The 14149-nt window shown below is 44.6% G+C and overlaps 1 long non-coding RNA gene across 1 annotated transcript in view; it reads right to left on the minus strand.

The window, feature by feature from the left end:
* Nucleotides 1-14149, minus strand: part of LOC142566581 (uncharacterized) — a 35750-nt gene that overhangs the window by 2281 nt on the left and 19320 nt on the right. The window contains exon 3 of the long non-coding RNA XR_012825071.1: nt 2616-2674. This is a non-coding gene — a long non-coding RNA (uncharacterized LOC142566581). The remainder of the gene's footprint in view (nt 1-2615; nt 2675-14149) is intronic.

Here is a 14149-nt window from a genome sequence, read left to right on the forward strand (position 1 = left end):
TTCTGATTATGAGGCAAGCCGCAATGGAAGACTCCGGAAATTTCGACCACCTGGGGTTCTTTAACGTGCACCTAGATCTAAGTACATGGGTGTTCTCGCATTTTGCCCCCATCGAAATGCAGCCGCCGTGGCCGGGATTCAATCCCGCGATCTCGTGCTCTTAGCTACTTGTAGATAGCGCCCTACCCAGCAAATTCAGTAGCGTGGTCATCAAAATGGTGCAGTCTCAGAGGCCATGTCGCCGACACAACCATAAAGTTTGCATAATGGAATCGCAGCCTGAGCACACTGAACATGTTAACAAAGCTCAGTTTACATTGTGCTCTCGCTCTTCGGGCCCCTTAACCGCTGAATTTAAGCCAGCTCATTTATTTCCTGCAAAATATAAGCGCCATTACCACACGAAAATAAGCAAGAACACGGTCATGCCACATCACTGTTCACCCACAAAGCAGAGGCCGATATCCTCGAAGCTCGTGAAACCGTCTACTAAAGGCCTGACGTGTGTCTAGGACAGAGCGCGTCTACACTGTCTACCAATCCTGCACATCCAAAAGCAAAATCTCGAATTTGGGTAACAGAAGGGATCAGCACACATGTCAACAGCAATCGGCGAAGCTCTTATTATACAGGTTGTCCCACGTAACTTGAGGCAAACATTAAAAATATGCAAATGTGATGTAGCTCGACAGAACCAAGGTAATGTTGTTTGCCGTCGCTTGGAGATACCTAGATTTCTTTTCATTCCGCCAAAATAAATATTTCATCTTGGTTAATTAATCAACTTTTTAAATATTATAATTAGACTAGAAGTGTCTATGAGAAAATTGTAGAGCAACATGAAAAGCTCCCCATACAGCTTTCTGTTGCTCGAGACATGCTGCATAAAAGTGTTTTTTCTAGAAAGAAGCTCGCGAATACACGCAAAGTGCTGCGAATGGACAGTCGCGCAACAATTTTGTGTGTATTTGCAGGCTTCTTTCGCACTTGGAAAAACACTTTTATGTAGCACACATTAATTATATTTGAGAAGTTGATTAATTACCGAGTACTAATTATTTAATCTGGTGAAATGAAAAAGAAATATGAATATCTCCAAGCGAGGGCAAACATTACCTTGGTTCTGTCCAGCTACGTGGCATTTGCATATTTTCAATGTTTGACTCAAGTTACGCGAGACACCCTGTATTCCCCGCCAGGTACCAGCATTAAATATCTACATGCAATATGATCTGTTTTCTTGCACACCAGTTTCACTCATCCGAAAAGCGAAATCTATCTGTTTACTATGCATATAGCAATGAGCATGACAGATTTCACGAAACACATCATGAAAAGCAAGCATTTGCGCCTGATTACTGTGCTTTGCTCTTAAAAAACGCAAGGACTAAGGTTGCAGCAATTAGACCACTCATGAAAACCGCGCATTATGGCACACCAAGCACCGATTTAACGGAAGCGATAGATGAGTACACGATATTTGCCGTCTCGAACGCGCAAAGTAAGCATAAACACACAGCCTCTTTTAAAACATGGCGTCAAGCCTGCGTGCATCCTTTTTAGACAGCCGTCGCTGCTAGCTACTTGCATTTGTCCGAACAAATATCTGCTGACAGCTCTGAGAGTCTGCGGAGTCTGTGACTTCTGGTAAAACGAATGCGATATTGGCTGCTCTCGGACTGGTGGACGGGGCTTCCGAAGCTGATTGAGAAAATCGAATGCGGGACAGCAGTGCTAAGCAGTCCAGGACTGCCAGGGACTGATAATCGAAGAGGCCCACTAATGCTTTGTGTTCCTATCCTATGTAATGTCTTCATACTGATCAGCTCAAGCTGCATGGCGAAGAAGTCTCTTGTTAGTGCTCTGAAGACAAGCTTCTTGTCCAAACATTGGCTCTAGAGACGACCATCGTTCGACAACTGTTGATCTGTTCATAGAAGTGAGAATTTCGCGACAAGAGAGAGAGAAATTTATTTACAGAAAGGCAGAGAGGTCGGCCTGACCTATAACTTGCTCTGGCCTGCTACTCTACACTGGGGAAACGGGACGGGGAGGGAAAGGGCTGATGAATGATGATGGTATAAGGAAGAGATGCGTATATACAAATTCACAGAGTTGTGGCATCTCTAAAGCCGTGCGTCCAGCCCAGTAGCTTGGAGAAAAGCTATAGCGGCACTTGTTACCAGGGCTGTGCTGTTTGCGTTAGGCGAAGGACCTACTTTTCAATGAAGCATGCAATATGATGATGAACTTGTTTCATAAAACTTCATAAGTGTACCTGACCTTTGAGTCACTTTTGCATCTAAGTGAACATCATGAAACTGTCGCATTCAACAGTTGTCCCCGACCGCCGTACACTCATGATAAAAAATTAACCGTATTTGAAGGTTTGTATAATTAGGCAGGAGAGCCGCACTTGCTGGATGGTTCATCACTTAATTTGGAAAAAAAATTCAGCAGTGAGCAACAATGGTATCACTAATGACCTTGAACATCTTTTATAATTATTAATTTGTAAACACCTGTTGTCGAACAGCCTACTCGCTGAAGTTTTGAACACATTGTACACAATTATAGCACGTACTGCACGAAATAAAACCTGTAATAGAACTTACCAAATACAATATTAGTGTGGCGGCAGGTCAAATGGCTCCTTGCAATGCTAGCGTCCTTCCTGGGAGAACAAGAAAAGACATGAGGCTTGCATTGACAGCACCAAACCACAGAAGCTTAAGTTGCAAACAAGTGCCGCAGAACATAGGAAGTTCTAGTTAGATATGGTCAACCTGCTTAACCATGTCACAGACATTCAATGACAGAATGTACTTTCATGGAGCCTCAACTCTATAAAATACATGCCAATACAAACATGCTAGTACACAGAATAAAATTGCATGTATGAAAATTCTCAGTGACACTGTATTTCCTAGCAGCCACAAGTCACTCTTTGTTAAGTGCAACAAGTGACTGTCTAACCTACAGTCAGAAGATGGAAAATTCAGGATCCTTTCTGGTGAATAACTAGCCATATCTCTACCGGTACCCAGCAATACAAAGGTGAATTGCAAGTATTATAGTGATTAAAGAAAGAGTTCAGTGCTACCAAGCAAGTAGAATAAATAATTTCGAATTCATCTTCACGTAAGGCTAATCAAGTTAATTTTTTTAGATCACAGGAGAGAATGATTAGAAAAAAATATTGGAATCAGTCAGCAATGTTGAAGCAATATTATGAAGGCTTGCAGATAGAAGTTGTTGAAATAAGACATGGGGCAGGAGGAGAAAAGACAAAGAAGTGTGATAAAACAAAATGGGGCCTGTGCTGTGCAGTTACTAAATGCAGTTTTATTACAATTGCGATGTGCAAAACAGCAGATGTAAGAGATGGAGACCATGAGGTGGTATTTTCCCATGTTCTTTCGAGAAATCGTTTCAAGGAGCGTGTCTCCTTAATTGTATTCATGTAATCTTTAGAAACGGATGGCATAAAGGATATACTTGTTGACAGTTTCATTGTGAGTCATGAACACGATGCACGCGGGAGTTAAAGAAGCATCTTTAATGAATGCTCTAGAAACTTGCAGAAAGCAAGTTGAAAGCAAGTTTCTATAACCTCTCACAACACCGAGCTTCGCCTACAAGTGTTGTAAAATTCCTTTGCAACGTGCAGCACAGTTTCCACAGACATAGTTTGAATCACTGTGTCACAAGCTCTGGAAACAAAAGTGCATAAGTGGTAAACAAGCACATATGATGCTCTACCCCTACTGCACAGACACGTTTATCTACACCAGCACATGTAGATGGATTATGTCATCCATTTGGTAGCTTCTGATCATGTTCCAAAGCGTGAATCTCATAACTGCAAGTTCTATAAGAATGTGACACCTACCGATAACTTGGGGACAACACGAAAAGATGGGAGAGAGCCAAACAACACGAGCGCAGGCTAAGACTTTTGGTTAATTGCACGCACGCACGCACGCACGCACGCACGCACGCGCACGCACGCACGCACGCACGCACACACGCACACACACACACACACACACACACGCACACACACACACACACACGCACGCACGCACACACACACACACACACACACACACACACACACACACGCGCACGCACGCACGCACGCACATACACACACACACACACACACACAAATAATTATTAGGCCTATTAGTTCTGCCTAGTTGCAGCTGCAGGACAGCGGGATGTTGTAAGCAACCACACAGTTGAACTGCTGCATGTGCCTCTTGCTACACTTCGCGTCAAGGCCTGGTCTGATTCACTGTTTTGAACCCAGATTGCTTGACGTGACAAAGTTCTAGCTCTCCCAACAGCCTTTTTGAGACTATGGCTGACCTTGTGAATGTGATCTAACAGTGGTCACCCCACTGTAGGCCAATGTTAGACCTGGGTCTAGAAGTTCTCCTCGACTTGTTGAGGACGCTATTTCGTGCTTCTGTGACAGAGCTTCACAGCCAAACAATGCGCTGATGCGAGACAGAATTCCCTACTTAAACGACGGGGCATAGATGCAGTGCACATGACACTCACCAAAGAAAACAACGAGGTCAACAAATGGAAGATCACTGTATAGTGGTAGTTTTCCAGTAGAACACGTGGGGCTACTTGGTTCAGAGCTTTCAGAAGATGAAGCGCCAACAGAGACAGCACACTAAGAAAAAACAAAGACAGGACAAGGCGCTACTTCCAACTGTTTATTGAAGTCAAAAGTGGCTGAATATATAGCCATGGGGAGAAGAGGAAGAAAAAAACAGAAGCACTGATTGTGTGAAGGCGCACGCGCAAGAATATAGAAGATGAAGATGAAGAGAATCATATGATTAGCGAAAATCTAAAGCTTATCTAAAAACATGCATTCATTTGTGTAAATATTCAGAGACACAGGCATCCCCCCTATTCTTAATCTGGTTAGCCTCCAACAGTTCACGTGCCATAGTGTCTTTGCTTTTGAACATGATTGTTGAATCATGAAGCCTTGCTTCACATACTTGCTTGTTCTCATTCCCGCAGACCTTGCAAAAAAGTGGCAAGATTGAGCCATAACTATTTTTCAGCGAAAGCTTGTGCTCCCACAGGTGTTCGTTAATACATCGGCCAAGTTGTCCGATATATTCTTTCCCACACTTCAGCGGTATACGGCATACGACCGCTTCTTCACACTTCACAAAAGTATTTGTATGTTTGACAGAACACTCTACTTTCCTCGAGTCATGAGATCCAATCAGGCGGCACAAAGTAGCAAGTTTTCGGGGCGCGGAAAAAACCACAGGAATTTTGTATTTCGCGGCGACGTGTTTAAGATTATGCGCCACTTCGTGAGAATACGGTGTTGCCACTGGATACAAAAGAAAATCCTTGCGGGCACGAGGTCGGTATACCGACCCCGCAATGAATTGTTGCCGTATGAGTCTACGTGCTCCAAGACTGTTAAACTTGCGATTGGCACTATCTGTCTTCACCCATATTCACCCTTATTGACCCTGAATTCACCGTTAAAGATTGTGCTGTCATGAGGCACACAAAAGCTTTGACGAACAGATATTGAAGTTGAAGAAGGCTGGCGTTCCTTGTTTGGTTTTGAGCGCCGTTTCGGAGGCGTTCTTGAAGAAGCTGCAAAAAGAAAGAAAACGAAGCAGTGAAGAAGGTCAAACATTGGAAAAGAAAGCTAAACCAGTGGTGATACTGTATTCTCACAAAGTGGCGCATAATCTTAATTAAACATGTCGCCGTGAAATACAAAATTCCTGTGGTTCTTTCAGTGCGCTGAAAACTTGCTACTTTGTGCCGTCTGATTGGATCTGATGACTAAGAAAGTAGAGTGTTCTATTTAACACACAAACCCTTTTGTGAAGTTTGGAGAAGGGTTCGTACACTGCATACCGCTGAAGTGTGGGAAGGAGTAAACCGGATAAACTGGCCGATGTATTAATGAACGCCTGCAGGAGCACAAGCTTTCGCTCAAAAATGGCTATGGCTCAAACTTGCTGCTTCATTGCAAGGCATGTGAGAATGAGAATAAGCAAGTATGTGAAGCAAGGCTTGATGATACAACAATCAGGTTTAAATGCCCCCGCAGGGGCGTCTGCGTCAGCAGGCGTCTGGTGTGTGGCGACACCACGTACCCGAGCACACGAGGGTTGGACCCTCCCGCGTGTAGCCGTGCGCGGCTTAGCCGCTTCCGGGGAAAGGGGGATCCTGGGGGTTGAGCCGATGCCGGGTGTTCGGACCTTTAAGGCTCCCCGGCGGAGGCAACACACCTCTTTGGCCTCTGCTTCACGTAGACGGCACCCCCGGATTGACCCACCCGGGGGAAATCGGTAGTTGCCTTTTCCTGCCTCTCTCTCCCTACTACCTTCGTCTTTCCCTTACTTTCCACCTTTCCTGTCTTCTTCTGGCTTCCCCTTTACTTCCAATTTTTCCAGGCAGCAAGGGTTAACCTTGTGTGAGTAGCCAACCTAAGTTATTTCATACTTGGTTATAGTGGTTGTGTACTGCTGGCGATGGCAGGCCTCGTTTATTTACAAGGCCTGTCACGTCCCCTTGTTGGCCTCCACGGTGGGCGGCTGACACTACTGCCGAAATCACTCCAATTTTTATGGCTTCTTCTTTCCCCAGGCCTTGCTGATCGCCCTCTCACAAAAAGAGGGCGCACCGAAGAATGTTTCAACTTCTTTAATAAGCCCACTGAAATTTTTCCACGTTTTCACGTAATCCACAGCGAAACCCCCGACAAGACCGTAAGAACTTTATCGCCTTTCATTGTCGCCAAATGCCTAATTGAGACCCTAGGTGCAGTATACAAAGTCACGAAAATGGCCAGTGGTGACATTCTCCTTGAAGTCCGTGATAAAGCTCAGCATGAAAATCTGCAAAAACTCATCTCGCTTGGCGACACCCAAATCTCTGTAAGTTCTCATCGTTCATTGAATAGTACACGAGGGGTAGTATCAGATCAGGACCTGCTGGAACTGACTGAGACAGAGCTCCTAGAAGGCTGGAAAGAGCAACATGTTACGAATGTACAGCGCATTAAGATCCGACGTGACGACAAGGAAATTCCGACAAAACACCTCATACTTACCTTTTGTACGAGCACACTCCCTGAACACATCGAAACCGGCTAGATGAAAATAAATATAAGGCCGTACATTCCGAACCCCCGACACTGTTTTAAGTGCCAAAGATTCGGTCACGGCTCTCACAGCTGCAGGGGCCGTACCACCTGTGCAAAGTGCGCATCACATGAGCACCCTGCAGATAACTGCAATGATCCACCCCACTGTGCAAATTGTGACGGTGAACACCCGACATACTCTCGCTCTTGTCCCTTATGGCAGAAAGAAAAAGAAATTATCATGATCAAAGTTAAAAAAATATTTCCTTCAAAGAAGCTAGAAAACGCCTCTCATTTGTGGGGCCTTCTTTCTCCGACGTGGCACGGCAGGGGGCATCGCCACAACGGTTCTCGGCGGCCGTTAGGACCACGCAAAGTGGACCGACGGTAGCGCCACTCGCCCCCACTGCGGGATCAGCTAGTGCTGTTCCGCAACCCAGCAAGAGCCAGCAGTCCACCGGACCTGCAGGCTCCACGACTTCTAGGGCCTCTGTTCGCACAGAGAAGCCCGAAACACCCGCGAACGTACACCGCGAGCGGGCATCTAGCGCCTCTATGGAGGCGATGGATACATCAAGTGTATCGGCGTCTCAGACGCCGAAGGATTGGCGAAGCTCTCAGGAGCTTCCCAAAAAAGGCAAATCCCACATCACAGGGCCTGGCAAGGTTCCTGTGCGATAACATAGTTTTCCTCTCTTGAACACACATCACCATACACTTTCACTATGGATACACAAATATTATATTGCAAGGTCAGGGGTCTTCTTCACAATCTAGATGATGTCAAGGCACTCCTACATAAACATAATCCAAAGGTGCTGTGTGTTCAAGAGACTCATCTGAAAAGCACACAAACTTTCTTCGTAACTACGCCATCTTCAGAAAAGACCGTGACGAGGCTAACGCGTCGTGCGGTGGCGTAGCAATGGTCGTAGACAAGTCTATAGCTTGTCCTCATGTAGCCCTACCAACACCCCTCGAAGCAGTATCAGTGCGAGGAGTTCTTTTTAATAAGTTTCTTACTGTTTGCTCCATTTACATACCTCCAAACTGTCACCTTCACAAAACAGATTTCTACAATCTCATAAATCAGCTTCCAGAACCCTACATACTCGTGGGTGATTTTAATGCCCACAACACCTTGTGTGGAGATTCCCGTTGTGACGCGAGAGGTCGGCTGATAGAACATTTTCTTTTGACATCCGGTGCATGCCTATTTAATAAGAAGGAGCCGACTTATTACAGTGTGCATCACAACACATACTCAGCTATAGACTTAGCAATTGGTACTGCTTTCTTCTGCCTGACCTGAAATGGAATGTCATCAAGAATCCTTTTGGAAGTGATCACTTCCCAGTCACTCTAACCTTAACAACACAATATGATTCTCCACCGCATGTCCCTCGATGGAAATTAGCCTCAGCCGATTGGAAAAGTTTTCAAGAATGTACTCGTTTACCGCGGGACTTAATAGAATATTATAATATAGATGATGCCGTATCATATTTTACTCATTTTATTATCGACGCAGCGCAAAAGTGCATACCACAAACAAATGGTCTTTCATCCAAAAGACGTGTCCCGTGGTGGAACGAAGATTGCAAATAAGCGCGAAAGCGGCAGAATAGGGCATGGGAGAGGCTTCGTCGATCACCAAATGCGGAGAATCTAATTGAATTCAAGCGTACAAAGTCGCAAGGGAGGCGCACACGACGACAGGCAAAAAGAGAAAGCTGGGTTAGATTTCTATCAGATATCACTTCTTACACACAAGAGAAAAAAGTATGGGATGGTGTAAGAAGGCTAAAGGGACACCAAATTCATCCATTACACCTGGTAAATGACAAAGGATATAGCCTGGAAGAGCCGGCCGATGCTCTCGGAGAGCATTTCGAACGAGTGTCCAGCGCCACCCATTGTTCGAAGTTATTCCTAAAACACAAACAAATAGCAGAAAGCAAGGCACTCTATCGTAAATGTTCACAGAACAAGACATATGACCGCCCTTTCAGTATTGCCGAGCTGATGGCTGCCTTAATCACATGCAAGAGCTCTGCACCAGGACCTGATAGAATTATGTACGACATGATTAAGAACGTACACACTGATACACAACTGACTTTACCTGCACTTTTCAACACTATTTAGGCTGCTGGATATCTTCCACTTGCATGGAGAGAAGCGATTGTGATTCCCATTCTGATGCAAAGTTAAGATCCTTCGGTGGCGTCAAGTTACCGCCCGATAGCCCCCGCAAGTTGCATTTGTAAGCTGTTTGAGAAAATGATTAATCGGCGACTCATACATTTCCTGGAATTAAACCAAATGCTTGATCCCTTTCAGTACGGCTTCAGAGAAGGGCGGTCCGCAACCGATCACCTTCTGCGCATTGCGGGAAACATTCGCGACTCCTTTCTACATAAACAATATTTCCTATCCGTATTCCTCGATAGGGAGAAGGCGTACGACACGACGTGGCGCTAAGGAATCCTGAGCGACTTGTCGGGAATGGGCATCCGTGGCAATATGCTCACCCTAAAGGAAAGCTACTTGTCCAACCGTACATTCCGCGTGAAAGTCGGGAATGTACTTTCACGTCCATTTATACAGGAAACTGGTGTACCCCAAGGAGGTGTGCTCAGCTGCACCTTCTTTATAGTTAAGATGAACACACTCCGCGCTTCATTACCACCAGCTATATTTTATTCCGTTACGTAGATGACATAAAAATAGGTTTTAAATCCTGTAACCAACCTTGCAGTATGCGAAAGACAAGTAAAGCAGGGATTGAACAAGATATCTAAGTGGGCAGACGAAAATGGGTTTAAAATCAACCCCCACAAAAGTTCTTGCGTTCTTTTTACAAGAAAGAGCAGCCTGGTTCCAGACCCGAGCGTGGAACTATGTCGAGAGCAAATACCTGTCAAGAAAGAGCACAAATTTCTAGGTGTAGTACTTGACTGTAAGCTTACTTTCATCTCGCACATAAAATACCTGAAAACTAAATGTCTAAAAACAATGAATTTGCTGAAAATCCTATCTCACACAACATGGGGTAGCGACAGGAAATGTCTAATGAATATTTGCAAGAGCCTCGTTCAATCACGGCTAGACTATGGTGCCATAGCATACCACTCTGCCACCCCGAGCGCACTAAAGATGCTGGATCCCGTCCACCACCTCGGTGTCCGTCTGGCGACAGGCGCATTCAGAACTAGCCCGATCGAAAGCTTATACGTAGAATCGAATGAGTGGTCACTCCATATGCAGAGATCATGCCTATATCAGCTTCACATATTTTCTTAAGGTGCACGTTAATCTTGATCATCCGTGTTATAAAACCATTGGTGATTTGACGTACACTGCCCTTTACCACAATCGACCCTCAGTGAAAAGGCCTTTTTCACTGCGCGTGAGGGAGCTTAGCGTTGAAATGGATGTCCCACTCTTCGAACACTGCTGTATGCCTCCAGCGAAGTATCTACCTCCGTGGGAGTGGCAGGTGATTGAATGTGATATATCTTTTGTAGGGCTTACAAAACATGCACCAGAACTCGAACGTCGGATGCACTTCCATGAACTCCAATCGAAGTATTCTTCTCCTGAATTTTACACCGATGCATCAAACTCGCATGTCGGCGTGTCTTACGCGGCTGTTGGCTCCTCTTTTTCTGAATCAGGTGTTTTGAACCCCCATAGCAGTATATTTACCGCAGAAGCCTATGCAGTACTGTCTGCAGTCAAACACAAAGAAATTAGGGCTAGAAAAAGCATTTATATTTACGGACTCGTTAAGTGTCGTAAGAGCGCTCATGTCCTCAAGAAAACACAAAAATTCTGTTCTTATTCAGCTTTCCTCGTATTTGTGCAATATTTATTCAGCTCGTAGACATGTAATAATATGCTGGGTTCCTGGCCATAGATGCATCGAAGGTAATGTGCTGGCTGACCAAATGGCCACATCAATTACATCTCAAGCTATAAATCATACCACTGCTATACCTACCACAGATCTCACGCCTTTTTTGCGAACTAAACTCCGAAGACACTGGCAACGCTCTTGGGACAGCGAAACTAATAATAAGCTCCATCTGGTTAAACCAAAGTTAGGTTTCTGGCCTTCCGTTACTAAATCACGAAGAGTAGACGTCCTATTCTGCCGACTCAGAATAGGACACACATATGGTACTCAAAATTTTCTATTGACTGGCAATGAACCTCCAACCTGTGGTAGATTTGGTGAGCGGCTCACCGTCCTACACGTCCTTGTGGAGTGTCGGGAAGCCGAAAGAGAAAGAAGGGAACATTTCCCTCCAGCGTACCGCTATTGTCTACCTCTCCATCCTGCTATGTTTATTGGTAAAGAACCCCTTTTTACCACCCAAGCTGTCCTACGTTTTTTAAAAGAGGTGGTCTTGCACGTTAATAGCCCAAAGGTTTCGTACCGCATCCTCTCTACAGAGGATGCCGCGGTGATAGTTGTTTTATATAGCACATGCCTCCAGGCCCTTGTGTCTCAAGGCTCTAAAGAGGCCATGGTGCTCTAGTGAATTTTAGAAACTTGTGCATTTTTTTCATATGGTATCATTATTCTGCAATGCACGTAAATGCTCATAGTACTCATGATTTGTCATAGCCATAATTTTATTACACGTAAATTTTACGCACTTTACAGTGACTATATTTTAGGCTCCTTTACAGCCACGTCACATCAACTTCATAGCACCCATCACTCCACTAAAAAATCACTAACACTTGCATGGCGCTCTTTGCGCCAATAAGAACAACACATTCATTCATTCAGGTTTAAAAGCAAAGACACTGCGGCGCGTGAACTGTTGGAGGCCAACCAGACTAAGAAAAGAGGGGACGCCTGTGTCGACACCCCGTCTCTTGACTATTTACAGAAATGAATGCATGTTTTTAGATAAGTTTTAGATTTTGGTTAATCTTACGATTCTATTCATATACATCTTCCATATTTACACGCATGCGCATTCACATAACCAGTGCTTCTTTTTTTCTTCCCCCTCTCCCCATGCTATATATTCAGCGCTTTTGACCTAAATAACTAGTTGCAAATAACGCCTTGCCCTGTCTGTTCTTTCTAAGTGGGCTGTCTCTGTTGGCATTTCCTCATTTGAAATTTAGTTTTCCCCTTTCCATGAACTCGTCTAGCACTGCAGAGAAGACAGAAAACAAATCACTCTGCCCATTTAGTAGCGTTACTTCACGTCATATAGGGTACAAGTTTATAATGAAGCAGAATACCTTTACTACGCTGGTTCTCTCAGCAGATAGTGTTTTACGAGCAGTTGACACTGTTCTCGGTGCTGAAAAGTCGCAAATAAAGCGGTTGAGCAACTTTTTAATGTCTCCTACAAAGTGCCACGCATGTTCAAGTAAGCAAAACTACTACTGAAAGGCAAGCTCCACTATCTGGGCCTGGAGATTTTCTGTGATGAGCATCGAGCTGGAGCTATTCCCTGCACTCAAAGGTGTTTTTACCTTTTATATTGGTGCACTTGAACACTGAAGCTCGTTGTTGCTACAGGAACACCGCAGAGCACATTTAACACTTGGTACCATACCGAGGTGGCGGGGAGCTTCTATAACCAAGTACAATGTTTACTTTTAACAGTGAGTTTGCATTGCCTTTTAGCATGCTTCGCCAAGAAGCAGTTAATGGAGTTGAACGTAGCTGACGTCTCAGGTCAGACAACTTTGAGGAAGCCAAGGCCAACGACTGTTATGCAATCTGTACACAAAAGCAACCGTCAATTCAAGCAAACTGCTCGGAGAGTTGAAACTACCTTGTCATTTTCAGCGCCAAGCAAACTGGGCATGTACAATATGTTAACCGGACCAGGGCAACACTTGAAGTTTACATCAAAAGGTATGTGCTGGAGTTCATAGGTACTACAGTTGGTGCTGTTTACAACATCCCACTGTCTTGCAGCAGCAATTATGTAGGACCAACCGGCCGACGACTCAAGGATTATCTTACAAAACATGCACAGACCCTTGACACAACATGGGAGAGCAACGTAGCTATTGATGCTGCTTTGTGCAGTTGTACACCAAATTTTTAGCAGGGAAGTATCTTCATGACATATTTTCAAAGCATACACAACTTGCAGAATAGCTCCCACTATGCTAGCGTCTCATCACTTAACCTGCTTGGCAAATTGAAGTATTCAGATAAAACTGCAGGAGCGTACTGAATTGGGCTGCTTGGTGCATGTTTAGAAGGGAACCCAACAGCGCCACAGACAAGAGAAAGAGAATATGTTGCTGTGTCCGACGCCGTCACTTCGTACTGGTAGTAGCACTGTTCATTCTCTTTGAAATACTCATATCTGTTGGTCACCTGACCACGCAACGCAGCTGCGAGTTCAGGCTATAATTTTACATTGTTACGTCGCCTTCCAATGTTGTACTTAATTACATCGTCACATATTCACCTATTATAGTCAGCTCAACACTAGCTCACAGTGAGCTAATTAGTGGCTCAACTTAGTTACCATGGAGCCCATGCATGACAGTGCTAGTGGCCAGTGTGCAGTGCTTTTGCATACTCATTAAGCCAACACTAGACAAACAGTTATTTTCTTGGTGCATGTTTTATCTGTTGCCTCAAATCTTGAACTCTGGCACTATAAGTGTTTTTTAATAATAATAATAATAATAATAATAATAATAATATTTGGGGTTTTACGTGCCAAAACCACTTTCTGATTATGAGGCACGCTGTAGTGGAGGACTCCGGAAATTTTGACCACCTGGGGTTCTTTAACGTGCACCTAAATCTAAGCACACGGGTGTTTTCGCATTTCGCCCCCATCGAAATGCGGCCGCCGTGGCCGGGATTCGATCCCGCGACCTCGTGCTCAGCAGCCCAACACCATAGCCACTGAGCAACCACGGCGGGTTATAAGTGTTTTTTTAAACACCGCTCATATGTGCACCCAAGTCAGGTATGAAGCAATATCCCTT

The sequence above is a fragment of the Dermacentor variabilis genome, unplaced genomic scaffold (assembly GCF_050947875.1).
Source record: "Dermacentor variabilis isolate Ectoservices unplaced genomic scaffold, ASM5094787v1 scaffold_13, whole genome shotgun sequence".
Taxonomy (NCBI): Eukaryota; Metazoa; Arthropoda; class Arachnida; order Ixodida; family Ixodidae; genus Dermacentor; species Dermacentor variabilis.